General features: G+C 42.6%; 1 long non-coding RNA gene across 5 annotated transcripts in view; it reads left to right on the top strand.

Moving 5' to 3' along the window:
* Positions 1-9,428, top strand: part of LOC120101877 (uncharacterized) — a 59,631-nt gene extending 50,203 nt beyond the window's left edge. For 4 of the 5 annotated variants that reach the window (XR_010064726.1, XR_010064725.1, XR_010064724.1 and 1 more), the window contains one exon: positions 2,731-3,988. This is a non-coding gene — a long non-coding RNA (uncharacterized LOC120101877). Of the gene's footprint in view, positions 1-2,730; positions 3,989-9,356 lie in introns of those variants that run through there. The other variant, XR_010064723.1, reaches the window with a different exon arrangement.
* Positions 9,429-13,550: the final 4,122 nt, after the last annotated feature.

The raw sequence follows: 13,550 nt of genomic DNA, 5'->3' as shown, positions 1-13,550 counted from the left end.
GTTGGACGCATGTTAGTCTCCTTGTTTTGTGGTGCTGGGAATTGAACCCAGGGCTTTCCACTTGCGGAGTGAGCCCTTGGCCTGTAAGCTCCACCTCACTGCTGCAGTTTGCTCTTTTGCCTATGCTTTGGGAATGCTCTTCAGGAAACCATAAGCCAGACCTATGCCCGCTACTTCTTTTAGTACCTCTTCAGGATTGGGTATCACATTTAATAAATTGCAAATTAATTATGATTCAGTTACTGTATTGGAATAAAGGTCTAATTTTATTCTTTTGTGTTTTCCCACCAGTGATTCCTGAAGACACTATCCTTAACCCTTTGTGCATTTTCAACTCTCCGTAAGAGTTACGTTCGACTTTATTTCTGGGTTGTGTATTTTACACTACTATTATTTTGCTTTTATTTTTGGCAGCTTTGTAGCATACAGGTCAAGTACCGCTTATATGGATTTTAGATCATTTTGTATTTCTGACTTTTATATTATCTCCAACTTGTAGTTCTTGCCTGTCACTGACCAATGTTGGCCCTGTCACTTTCCTCACTGGCCACACAGGGCTTTCACTTATTCTGAACTGCGTCCTAGGATTTGTGATGTGTGATTTTATTTGTTCTGTTCCTCAAGTGCTTGTTTAAAATCTAGGCTCAGACTTGAAAACTAGCTTTTCATTAAGATTTTGGTTCCCAGCATCCATGGCGGGCTGCTAGCTCTACCTCCTAGGGAACTGACATTCACTTCTGGTTTCCAAGAGTACCTGTACCTATGTCCACAGATACACATATATATGTAATTTTTAAAAATTAAAAATAGGGGTTGGGGATTTAGCTCAGTGGTAGAGCGCTTGCCTAGGAAGCGCAAGGCCCTGGGTTCGGTCCCCAGCTCCGAAAAAAAAGAACCAAAAAAAAAAAAATTAAAAATAAAAAAATTAAAATCTAGACTCTCCCATTTGAGACAAAGTGTGTGATATTCAGCTTTCTGAATTAATCCTTGTATACAACCGCTTCTTCTGTGGGGTTCCAGAAATGACCCAGCAGTAAAGATCACTGACTGCTTTTCCACAGGACGTGGGTTTGTTTGATCCCTAACATCCACATGACAGACCACAGTCATCTGTATTCCAGTTGTAGAGGACTTGACACCCTCTTCTGGCCTCTAAAGGCACTGCATGCATGCCATGCAGAAACATACATGGCGCGCCAAAACATACACAATACACACACACACAACACACACACACACACACACACACACACACACACACACACACACACACAAAGGAATTTCAATCGTTTCCTTTAGATTACCCACTTTGTTGTTTTTTAAACATGCTTTGCTCTGCTTGGCTTTCCCTTTGTTCTGCTTTCTAGCTTTCTGAGGTGTAACATGAGGGCTGATGTATTGCAGGCTTCCAGTCAGGACTGCTTTCCATTTGAATGTATTGTGATCCCATTTGCCCTTGTCTCTGGATCCTGTTTGGTTTCCGTCTAGTTGGTTTTCCTTGACTTATGGATTGTTGAGAAGAGTGCTGTTTAATTTCTACATATTTGTGAGCTGTCTCTCTCACCATTCAGTTTTAGTTTCATGCTGTTGTAGTCAGAAAAGAGACTTGATATGATCCCACTCTTCCATAATCACCGCTGGAATGTGCTTCATGTATTAGCACACGATCTATGATGTTCCCTATGTGTGCATTTGCAAAGAACACTTGTAAAACCCACTGTTTCTCCCCATGGTTAGGTCATCCATTTGATGATGGAAGTTTCCTATTACTGTGTTACATTCTATGTTCATATCTATTAATGATTGCCATATATGTTTGGGTGCCTGACAATGGAGACACACACACACACACAGACACACACACACACACACACACACACACACACACACGCACATGCACATGCACATATCTCAAATGCATTTGACTTGTTGCTGAAGTAGCCCTTTTGCATTTTGTAACGATCTGTTTCTTTCTATCACAATGGAGTGTTTGACTTCTGCTCTATTTTTTCTTGGCGTAAGTGACCAGTCCAGCAGGTCCAGTTATTCAGGGTCCCGAAGAGGCCTTCTACCTGTGTATCAAATGGGGGTGAAGAGAAGAAGGAGACCAAGCAAAAGTTCTGTTGTCAAGGTCTCGTTTATTGGGGTGAACGTTACAGCTTTTAAGGTTTTCAGGTAGGGGGAGTGTCCTTAGTGAAACACAAAGGATGGAGGGAGAAGGGCATTCCAGCAGCGAGAGCAGAAGGTGAAGAGGTCATGTGATGGAGACGCTGGAGATGTCTGGTGTTTGCTCAGACTGAAACAACCTGTGAATGTTATCTTCCTGTGTCATAAATTCATGGGAGAGGCTTTTGTCCAACACTCTCAAGACTTATGACAGTCATTTCAAGGTTGAACATCTGTGGCCATGCAGCCAAGAGTCACGTAGACACTTTGAGCCACAAAGCGGCCAGGCCCAAATCCAATATGGCTCCCTACATGTAAGTATAGCTACTTTGGATTTTTGTTTTCCGTTTGCATTCACATCCCCCCCTTTTTTTTAAATGACAAACACCATGTCAAGAGTCTATTTTAGCATCAGCCTCAGTGGTGAACACTTGCCTAGTACATTCTAGGTCCTAGGTTCAGTTCTCAGAACCACAAATTATAATGGTAAGGACAAAGAAAATATTACAATCTTTCCTTCATTTTAAAAACTACCTAAACTTAAAATTGTCTTCTTCTTTGCAGGATATGGAGACTTCGATGGTTTTAATCTGGAGGATGCGCTGAAAGAAACTTCCTCAGTAAAGCGTGACTCAAACAAACAAGTCCACCAAGCAAACACAAGTGGTCGGCCATGCACCACACTGACAATCTTGCCTTCAGAAAAGTACACGCATATGAGACTAGCTGTGCCTCCATCTACCTGTTTGTTCTGTTGTGCAAGGCTTGTGTCTTCTCGTCATACGTGTGTCATCTTCCTTTTACATTTAGAAAATTTCACAATTTTCATTATGTTGAAACCACAAGAGAACATGCATCTGCCTTCGCCTTTTTTCTGCTGTACAAAAAGAGAACTCCGACCCGTTTCATTCCTCTCACTGTTTTGTTTTGAGACAGGGTCTCTTGATTTAGCCCGAGTTGTCCTGAAATTCTCTGTGCCGAGAAGCCCGGCTTTGACTTGGGTCCAGTGCTAGAGCAACAGTGACTCTTGGCCACTGATGTGCATTTCTAGCTTCAGAACCCATGACTTTTTATGATTCTTCAGTGTGATCCCCACAATGGCCTCGGGGACCTATACTGAGACCATTCTCACGATGTGACTTCTGTAAACCATAAAGCAGCCACTGTGTTTTACAATCTGCTTCCTTTCGTCCTCCCTTCTCCCTTCAGAGAGCCACTTTAGCACCACGACTAGAAGGACAGGAACAACCAGAGCCTCATCAAATCCAGCAGGTAATGAGGTGTGGGAAGTGAGGAAGGCCAGACTCACCTGAGAAGGGACACAAGGAGGGACTCATTAGGACTCCATCTGGGACAGGGTCAAAAGGAGCCATGTAGAATTTTTAGCTGCACATATGAAAAGTTAGCAAAGGCACCCATGTGAATGTTAGATTTAATTCAACAGAATCCCATCTGGTTGGTCACTGTGCCTTACGTGAAAGCCATGCGTTTCCACTTCCCTATTGCTTTGGGTGACGATGGCTGCCAGAATCCAGGTACAGGAGGCGGAAGGGGTGAGCTGAAATTGACTTAAGCCCCAGCCTATCCCCATAGCTCCCAGGTTAAACATGAGCCATTCATAGTCGAGCAGAGTTGGGCAACCTGAGGCCTAAGGAGAAGTCTTCAACGAAGATATTCAGACGTTTTCATGATATTCTCTAAGTTTTTGAAGATCTCGGGAGAGTTTGTGTATGTGGGTCACATCTATAAATACTTCTCATCTGAGAACTTAGAACTAAAAACTGATATTAATCCGAGGAAAATAAAAAGCCATATGCATTGACATATGTGGTGTGCTTTTATGAGAAGTAACTGTTCTTATAAGGTGAAAACATAATTTAGAGTAATGAATGACATTATTTTATAGTTTTCTGTAATGTCTGGCTTCAATAGAATTCATCTGGATTCTTGGTGTGTGTGTGTGTGTGTGTGTGTGTGTGTGTGTGTGTGTGTGTGTGTGCGCACGTGTGCATGTCTGTGTCTGTGTGTGCCTCTGTGTGTGTGTGTGTGTATGTGTGCGCGCCTCTGTGTGTGTGTGTGTGTGTGCACATGCATGTCTGTGTGTGTATGTTTGTGTGTGTGTGTACATTTCTGTGTGCGTATATGTGTGTGTGTTTGTGTGTATGTGTATGTGTCTGTTTGTGTGTGTTTGTGTTACTCTGAGACAGACGTAGGAATCACTATGTAGACCACACTTTACTAGACAGACCAGACTGGCCTCAAATTCACAGAGATCTATCTACCTGCCTCTACCTCCCCACCCCCCGACCCCTGTGCTGGGACTACAGATGTGTGTTACCACTCCTCCTGGATTTTTAATATCTGCATCTGGACTGAGCAGTTATAGGTTCCTGAGGTTCAGTACAACATGCGGAGAAAATCCAGACTCATGCAAATGTGTAGGAGAAAAGGGGAAAGAACTCAATGTGCTTTTTTTCTTTAGTATTTTCTTATTTATTTATTTACTCCCTTTTTGTCCAAATGGCTGCCAGTTTCCCTGCTCCCTTACACAGTCTCTCCCTCTATCTCGCCCCTTCTCCTCAGAAGGATGGAGCCCCCAGGGTATCCGTCCCCACTCCCCACCCCCGACACCTAGCTGGCACATCTAGCCTCTTTGGGGCTGGATTCATCCTCTTCCACTGAGGCTAGTAAGGTAGCCCAACCAGGGAAACAGGATTCACAGGCAGGCAACAGCTTTAGGGACAGCCCCTGGTCCAGTTGTTTGGAGCCAACGTGCCCAAGCTGCATATCCGCTACACATGTGTGGGGACCTAGGGCCAGATGTGCATGCTCCCTGGTTGGCGGTTCAGACCCTGAGAGCTCCAAGGGTCCAGGTTAGTTGACTCTGTTCATGGTCCTTTGGAGTCCGTGACCTCTTCTGGTCCTTCAGTCCTTCCTCCAGCTCTTCCATTGGACTCTCCTATTCTTTGAATGGATCATTCACAGTTTGCTAGCGCTGTGCACTGGTCACTTGGAAACACTGATACCCCAACCAATGCACAATGTAATATATTACAGAATCACACCGAATCCTGTTGCCACCTATCTCATTGAACAAAGCGTTCAGTAGTCATACAGGGTGGCACCACCTGTAATCCCAGCACTGTGGAGGCAGAGGTGGGGAGAATACCAAAAGTTTGAGGATAATCCTGTTCTGTATTGCAAGTTCCAGGGTACTCAGGGTTACAACAGCAAGATCTCTTGTCCCAAAACAAATAAGCAAATAAATGATGAGTAAAACAATGATTTAAAAAACCACCTAGATATTGAAAAGCTGCTCATATCACAGCCACCAGCAAGTTTTCGGAAAACTGTCTTAAATTCCAAGTTTCGTTACTGGCAGCAGATATGATCAAGGGAGGCTGCAGGGATAGTTCAGTGGCGCAAAGCACTAGTGCCTGTGTGGCAGCATTCCTCTTGGAGGCTCTGCGGGGGAGTTATTTCTCTCCTTTTGCCATACACATTCTTTGGCTTATGACTACTTCGTTCATCTTCAAAACCATGGATATGCCAGTGTTTCCTCTTTCAGTTTGTCTATTTTTCCGTATCTGTAGCCCAGGCTCATTTGAAATTTGTTATATAATTCAGGCTGCCCTCCAAGTCCTCCTCCTCCTGAGTCTGCCTGTCAGATTCTGGGTTCATAGGTGGGCACCACCACACTTGGTTCTCATGGATCTTCTGTGCATACAGTCCTGTCACCTACAGACCGTTTTCAATATCCTTTCCTCATTCTTGCTAGGACTGCTGGTACTGCATTGAATAGAATTGGTAGATTGGACACAGTTGTCTTGTTCCTCAGGTTAGAAGGAAATCTTTCAGTGTTTCCCCCTTGACTATGTACCCTGGTGCCTCATCCTGTGTGGTCTTCATTCCGTTGGGTGACTCGCTTTCATCTTCGTTACCTTTCTAGTTGCTGTAAGAAAGCACCAGGGTGGAAGTCGCTTAAGGGAGAGTTATTTTTGCCCAGTTTGAGTGATGATGGCATACACTCAGCTCACTCCATCACCTGTGTACAGGCTAGGATCTCAGACCGAAGAACCATGTCATCTGCCGTAGGTGCTTCTTTTCAACACAGTTTACCGAGTCAAGATGATCTCCTACCATATTGCTGGAGGCCTCTCTCTCAGGAGGTTCTAGAACTCATTGAGTTGACAACTCGCGCTAACCACTCTAGCTTCTATGGCTGATATGTGGAATTGTCATCAAAAAGATGTTAAATTTTGTCAATTTCTCTTTCTATACCTACTGACATGATCACATGGTTTTTATGCTTCATACTTTTAATGTTTAATGATTTAATTTATGTTGAGCAATCCTGTGTCCCGGGCATAAATCCAGTTTTGATTATAGGGTGCAATCTTTTAAATATGCTGTTCATTTTCTTTGCTAATGTAATGTTTCCTTGATTTTTGCCTCTATTCATGTAGTTTTGCTTGTTTTTGGCATTCTTCTCTGGCTTCGCGTGAGGGTCATGCTGTTCTCATGAAGTGAATTTGGAATTCTTTCCTCCTCTTCAGATCTGCAAGGATTTGAGAAGGATTAGCTTTAACTTTTCTTTGAATTCATTTTAATAACCTTCTTTTACCTGGATATTTCTTTGTTGGGAGGTTGTTAATTATTCTAATTATCATCCATCCATTTATATTTTGATTTTTCATAATCACCTTAATAGTTTGTGTGCTTCTAGAGCTCTATCCATTTCCTCTAGCGTGTCTGATTTGTAGGAATACATTGTCCATTGTAGTTTCCTTTGTACCTATTTAGTATTAGTTGTAATGCCTCCTCTCCCATTTATAATTTTGAGTCATTAGAACAAGTTTTGAATCTTGTTTTCTTTTCTCAAAAAGCCAACTCCAGATTTCCTTTCTTTCCTCTCCTCCCCCTTGTTTTTCCCCGTTTGTTCTGAGGAAAAACCTAGGACCTCTAAGTAAATGCATGCTTGCTTCTGAGCTACGCCACCAGCCCACAAGAACCTTAGCTCCATTAAAGCTTCCTGATGGTTTTCTTGTCTAGAATTCTTTGTCCTCCCTCCTTTCTACACATCCTATTCCTATGCCACTTCTTCCTCTTCCTCCCTCTTTTGAGACTGAATCTTACTATCTTGGCAAGCAGTCCTAGCTGGATCTCAAATGCCAGGTCCTCCCACCTCAGCTTCCTGGATCGTGGCCGTGCACCAGGTGGCCTGCTCTTTCCAGCTTCGTAACAACTTTTCCTCTTATGGGCCATGTTTCTGTTGCGAATATCTGAACTCTTTACTAAGCATTCATTCTGAAACATTCTAAGCATTTCCTTCTGAAAATTTAATGGTTTAATATTTAAGCAAATAGAACCTATCAATTTGCAGTTAGTTTTATAAAATGAAACCCATTGCTTTTTGTTTTGGAAGTTTAATTATTCCAGCACCTTTTGCTGAAAAGATTTCTTCCTCCCTTGAGTTACTTTGCATATGTATAACAAAAACCTCTTGAGCAGATCTGAGGTCTTTTGACCTCTTCATTCTGTTCTGTTGCCTATATCTATCTGTCTGCCACATCTTTGATAAATGTTAACTATGAAATATTAGGTAGAGTGATTCATCCCACTTTATTCTTTTTAAGGTTTAAAACAGACAATCTCAGGTTCTGCCTTCCCCAAAAAGTTTAGATCAAATTTGACTATTTCTGGAAAGAAACAATCAGTGGGACTTCTATAGGCTTTCATTGACCATAGAGAGTGTGGGAGCTGATGTTGCCAATCTGGTGTGTTTTCTGGTGTGTGTCTTTATTTGGATCTTCTTGGTTTTATACCTTTAGGTTTACTTTACGTTTATAGTAATTTCCCTCACCTCTGCTTTAAATACTTTGCTTTCTGAGACACTGCTGAAATGAGTTCAGTAGCATCAACATGTAATAGTGATGACAAGGCAGTATCCAATCCATCACTTACAAAATGCCACAGTAGTTCTCCTTTACTCTTAACCTGGGCCCCATGTGACCCCACTGCTCACGTTGGAGTGACACGCAGGAAGCACAGAGACAGAGACAGGAAGTGGATAGTAAACCTTACATGTCACCTTCCAGTGACGTATTCCCAACAATTGGCCTGTAGGGTCGTTTCACGTTTGACTACAACACCCATTTGTTTGTTGTTCTGTGACGGTGCAAGTGAGTTGTTTGGAAATCCTTGTTGTTTTTTCTTTTCATTTCTTTCTCTTTTTGTTTTTGTTGTTGTTTCTTTAATGCAGGGTTTCTCTTGGCTGTCCTGGAACTCACTCTGTGGACCAGGCTGTTTTCAAGTTCAGAGATCCTCTTGCCTCTGTTCCTCGGAGTGCTGTGATTAAAAGAGTGCATCGCCATAGATCACATGAAACTCAAGAAGGATGACCAAAATGCGGATGCTCCACTCCTTCTTTAAAAGGGGAACAAAAGTACCCTTAGAAGGGGATAGGGAGGCAAGGTTTAGAGCAGAGTCTGAAGGAACGGTCATTCAGAGCCTACATGTGGCTCCACATGTGGCCCATACATATAGAGCCACCAAACTAGATAAGATGGATGAAGCAAAGAAGTGCAGGCTGACAGGAACCGGATATATATTTTTTCCAAAATGTTTTCTGCTGAGTGTTTAGAAACTAGCTTTTTAGATCTTTGATCCACTTTTAGTTGACTTTAATGTATGGTATAGCATGATGGTCAAATTTGCTTCTTTAACCACTTTCAGTTTGTAAAGCAGTTCTCTGTACATCACATAAATGCTAGCTTATAAAACAGTTCTCTGCACATTACAGACAACACCAGCTCATTCATCTCTGGGCATCGCAATCTGCTGTTCAGTTCTTGCACTAACAGTGGAGGAAACTGTAGCTCAAAGGTCTCGGGGATCGTCTAGAATTCCCTCTCCATGTGTGCAGCAGATCTGGGCTCATGTTTTAGCTCTGGTCAAGTGGTGAGATGTGGGTCTCTCGGTCCCCAACATATGAAGAATGGTTAGACTCTCCCTCACTTAAACCTGTTCCATCTCTTTGCCATCTTTTTCCGGGTAGTCATGAGGTTGTATAGGAGCTTTAATAAGTACGAACGATGGCCTATTCACGGTGTGACTTCCTTAAACTATGATGTAGGTATGCATTTTATTATTATTTATTTTTTTTTTGCTGTTTTCCCTCCTACTGTCAGAGAGAGGGGACCACATCACCACTACTACAACGAGAAGGCCAGGAACAACTAGAGCACCGTCAAATCCTATGGGTAAGACAAGCTCTCAGAGGAAAAAAGGAAGGGAGGATTTTCCACATCAGCTACCTGTTTCAGTGGGTATCCTAGTTTGTGTTTCTACAGTGATAATTAAACACCATGATCAAAACCAACATAGAAAAGAAAGGGTTTATTTTATTTGGCTTATGACCACCAGTGTAGGGATGGTACCTTCCACGGTGTACCGTGTCCTTCCCCACTGATCGATCACTGAGAAAATGCCTAACAGCCTGAGCTTATGGAGGCCTTTTCCTAAACACGGTTCCCTCCTTGTAGATGGCTCTAGCTCATGCCGACATAAAAACTACCCAGTACAGCAGTGATTATCTCTTTTGTTCTGTGGTCCCCAGAACTTGATGGGTTTGACTTGGAAGATGCCTTGGATGATCAGAACGATCTAGATGGCCCCAAAAAGCCAAGTACAGGAGAAGGAGGAGGTAAGTTCTAGTTGCTCAACATCACAGGCCAGTGCTATAGTTCCTGGTATGGTTTGTCTTATACCTGCAATGGCATTCTGAGACGTCCAGTGTACTGTAGATCTGGGCCAGATCTGGGCCACGTTGAGCTGCCGGAGAATCCCACAACAGTAGTACTGATATATTTTGGTCTTGGGATTCTCCGAATTACTGGGAATCTCAATAACTATTGTCTGTGTGTGTCATATCTACCTCTGTTTATCATCTATATATTTAATTTTTAAGAAAAATCAGTATTGTTCATATAAAATGATAATACTAAACCAATACATATTAACATAAATAGCACATTGTATGAGTCTGTGTCGAGAGAAAAACAATTTGTCAGAGAGTGGCATTATTTTATACTTCTTAGAAATTTCTAGAATGTCAATCTTGCTAGGAGATGCCTGGATTCTCATATTGAGATATGCAGCTTGAAAGCTGTCCTCTGACCTACACACACACACACACACACACACACACACACACACACACACACACACAAACTTAAATACAATTAAATTCAAAAGGGTTTAAAACATACATATAAAGGAATAATACATTTTAAAAAGTGTTTAGTACCTTTCCTCACTTAGTTCTCCTTTCATTACTGTTCTGGTTGCCCTGACCAAGTACCTAGCAAGTGAAGAGAAGAGGAAGGATTCTTTCAGTTTATCATTTTAGAAGCGATGAGGCCCCGATATATCTCTGCTGCTCGAGTTGTATCCACACACAGGAAGCAGAGAGACAGAGACAGGAAGTGGGCTAGTAAAACCCAGATGTCACCTTCCAGTGATGTATTTCCAAAAGCAGGCCTCAAGAGTCCCAGCACATGAGCCTATAGGGACATTTCACGTTTGAACTACAACACCCGTTCAATGGACTTGTGCCCATTTGTAGTTTTCTAGCATTGCAGGTTAGTCTTTGGAAAACCTTGTTCTCTTATGGTTTATAAAAGTTCAGTGTAATGCTGCGTGCTATAATAAAAAAAAATCCAACTTGCTGCTAACACCACCCATACCACTGGAAAAGACTCACGGTAGCTTACAAAGGCTTCACCCGAAATCTTGTCGACAAGCACCATCAGTGGCTGTCCTGGACAGACGGATTCATTTCATTTAGTTTTAAGAAATGCTTCCCAAGTCATCCAGTTGGTATGACATTCATTCTGCCTGGCAAAAGTGGTCTCATGACACAAAGCAGACAAAGCCAAGTAAGAGAAGGAACAGTGACGCCAGGGGCTTAGCAAATCACCCCTCTGTCCTCTGGAATAGAGCGGGACGGCTTTAAGCACACTTTGCACACAGAGCATAGGACATTCAGGAAGATGTGCACTTAATCACTGAACTATGGTTAATAATGATTCTGCTTCTTGTATTAGTCATCTGTGATTGTGTTGCAGATCGTGAGAAAGTTGAGACTTATTTTTGCAGAAAGGCATTAATCTCCTTGGTTCAGTTAAGAAGCAGAGTCTTCTATAGAGTCAGAGCCTCAGAGAGCTGCCATCGAGGCAGGGGGATGGCGTCTCATCTGAACTTAATTATAGGATTGTATTTCTTCTCTCTGTGGTCACACAAACACTCAAGATGATTGGCCGTTCTACAGAACATATACGTCGGCAATGAGCTGTCTGAGGGGCCGGTTGAAATTTTGCCTACCCCCTTTCTTCCTTGTTCGTTTCCCTCAACATCCTTCCCTTCCCCCTCCTTCTCCCCCTCCCCATCGATCCTTAGTATGAGCACAAGGTGTGGTTCTGAGACATCTGCTGTGCCACTGAACCACACTCTCAGTTCCATGAAGAACACTCACGTGTCATGGACAACTTTGACTAATCCAAATGTTTGCTGCTGAGATTTTTTTCTTTTGGCCACTGAAATATGTGGTTTTTCTGTAGGTTGGTCAGACAAGGATCTCGAAGATATCTTGGGAGGCGGGGGATACAAACCTGACAAGAATAAAGGTAGGAATGTTGCTTTGTTTGGCAACACATGGATTCTCCTTAAAATGCTAACCATCTGGCCGCCAGGTAAACATGTCACTCTCAGCCTCTGGCAAATCAGGCTTTGACATGTGCACCTGTCATGTGCAGTGGGCTCTCATTCTTGTGGGTGGGGGCTCATTTGTGAGCCATCCTGGGATGCTACCCATTTGCTCTGTTGCTCTTTAAGCCTGAGCTGGTGTCCCCACTACCTAGGTGCACCTCATAAGCCAGTTTTTCATGCAGTGCGAGGGTTCAAACTTAACATGGCACACATTTTAAAGAAGCCCCTAGCAAATCAGATGTTTACAAAATTCCTTTGGATTCCATTTCCCCTTCCCAGGAAGATTCACACTTCCCTCCTATTGCATCCCAGGAAGTGGAAACTCTCCTTGGGGTATATCGTGTGAGCGAAGAAACTATTTTCAATTAAAAAGACAAACAGTTGGGGGAGGGGAAGGAGAGGGAATAGGCGCTGATGGACAGGAAGGCAGGAAGGGGAATAACATCTGAAATGTAAGTAAAGAAATATATCTAATAAAAAATTAAAAAAAAGAATATACAAAAAGCAATTAATAAAAAATTATCTAACAAAAAATTAAAAAAAAAAAGAAAGACAAAAAGTCCCACATCGTTCCTTGCTGGGTCCGAGCCCCGGGTCCTGTTTATCAGCTGATAGAATCCATTCTTACCTTAAAGATCATGGGAGCTTTGCTACTTTGCAACAGAATTTCAAGGTAGCCATCCCTGAGGTTTAACTGTGTTTAAATGTGTAGGAAAAGTAAACCACAGGATCAGACTGTCTAGAGGTTTCAATCCAGTCTGACACACAAAACAAAACACAAAACAAAAACAACCAACTGAAAAAAAAAGCCCTTAATATTAAAAAAATAATGTAGCACTGGTTCAGGAAAACTACGGAATCTTCATCCAGCCTCGCCCAAGGAGCCTCCATTGTAGAACCATAGAGCTGGTTGTTCTAAATCGGAAGTTGTTATCTGTGAAATAAAGTCACCTATTGACATTTTGGAAATTATGTTAGATCTCATTTTGTGTGTGTGTGTGCGTGTGTGTGTGTGTGCATGTGTGTGTGTGTCTGTGTGTGTCTATGTCTGTGTGTGTCTGTGTGTGTCTATGTCTGTGTGTGTGTGCCTATGTGTGTGTGTGTATGTCTGTGTGCCTGTGTGTGTTTGTGCCTGTGTGTGCATCTATGTGTATGTGTGCCTGTGTGTGCATGTGTGCCTGTGTGTGTATGTGTGTCTCTGTGTTTGTATGTGTGTGTGTGTGTGTGTGTGTGTGTGTGTGAAATTTTCTCACATGTGTAGATTTCAATAGCCCTTAACACAACCAGGGAGAGATTATCATAAAATCTCTTCTGCATGCTGCCCCTTGAACAGTCATGTCCTTCCCAAGCCTCATGTTTGCAGTTTCCACAGCTGTTCATGACTGAAACCTTTCTTCACACATCTGTCAGATGGGATCTTAAGCTTGGATGGGGTGAGGTGTCTGAGTCTTGTGTGGTGAAGTACGTTCCTGTTGGAACCCATAGGTGTCACATGCCACAGTTGTGACCTTTCACATAATCACTTTTGACAAGATGTTGGAATGTTGTGGTGTTTGAAACCCTTTGTTTATTATTCATGTTATGATGGAGAAATTGTAGCAGGGTCCGAAGAATTC

The sequence above is a fragment of the Rattus norvegicus genome, chromosome 3 (genome assembly GCF_036323735.1).
Source record: "Rattus norvegicus strain BN/NHsdMcwi chromosome 3, GRCr8, whole genome shotgun sequence".
Taxonomy (NCBI): Eukaryota; Metazoa; Chordata; class Mammalia; order Rodentia; family Muridae; genus Rattus; species Rattus norvegicus.
This window is presented reverse-complemented; position numbering and strand designations above follow the sequence as displayed.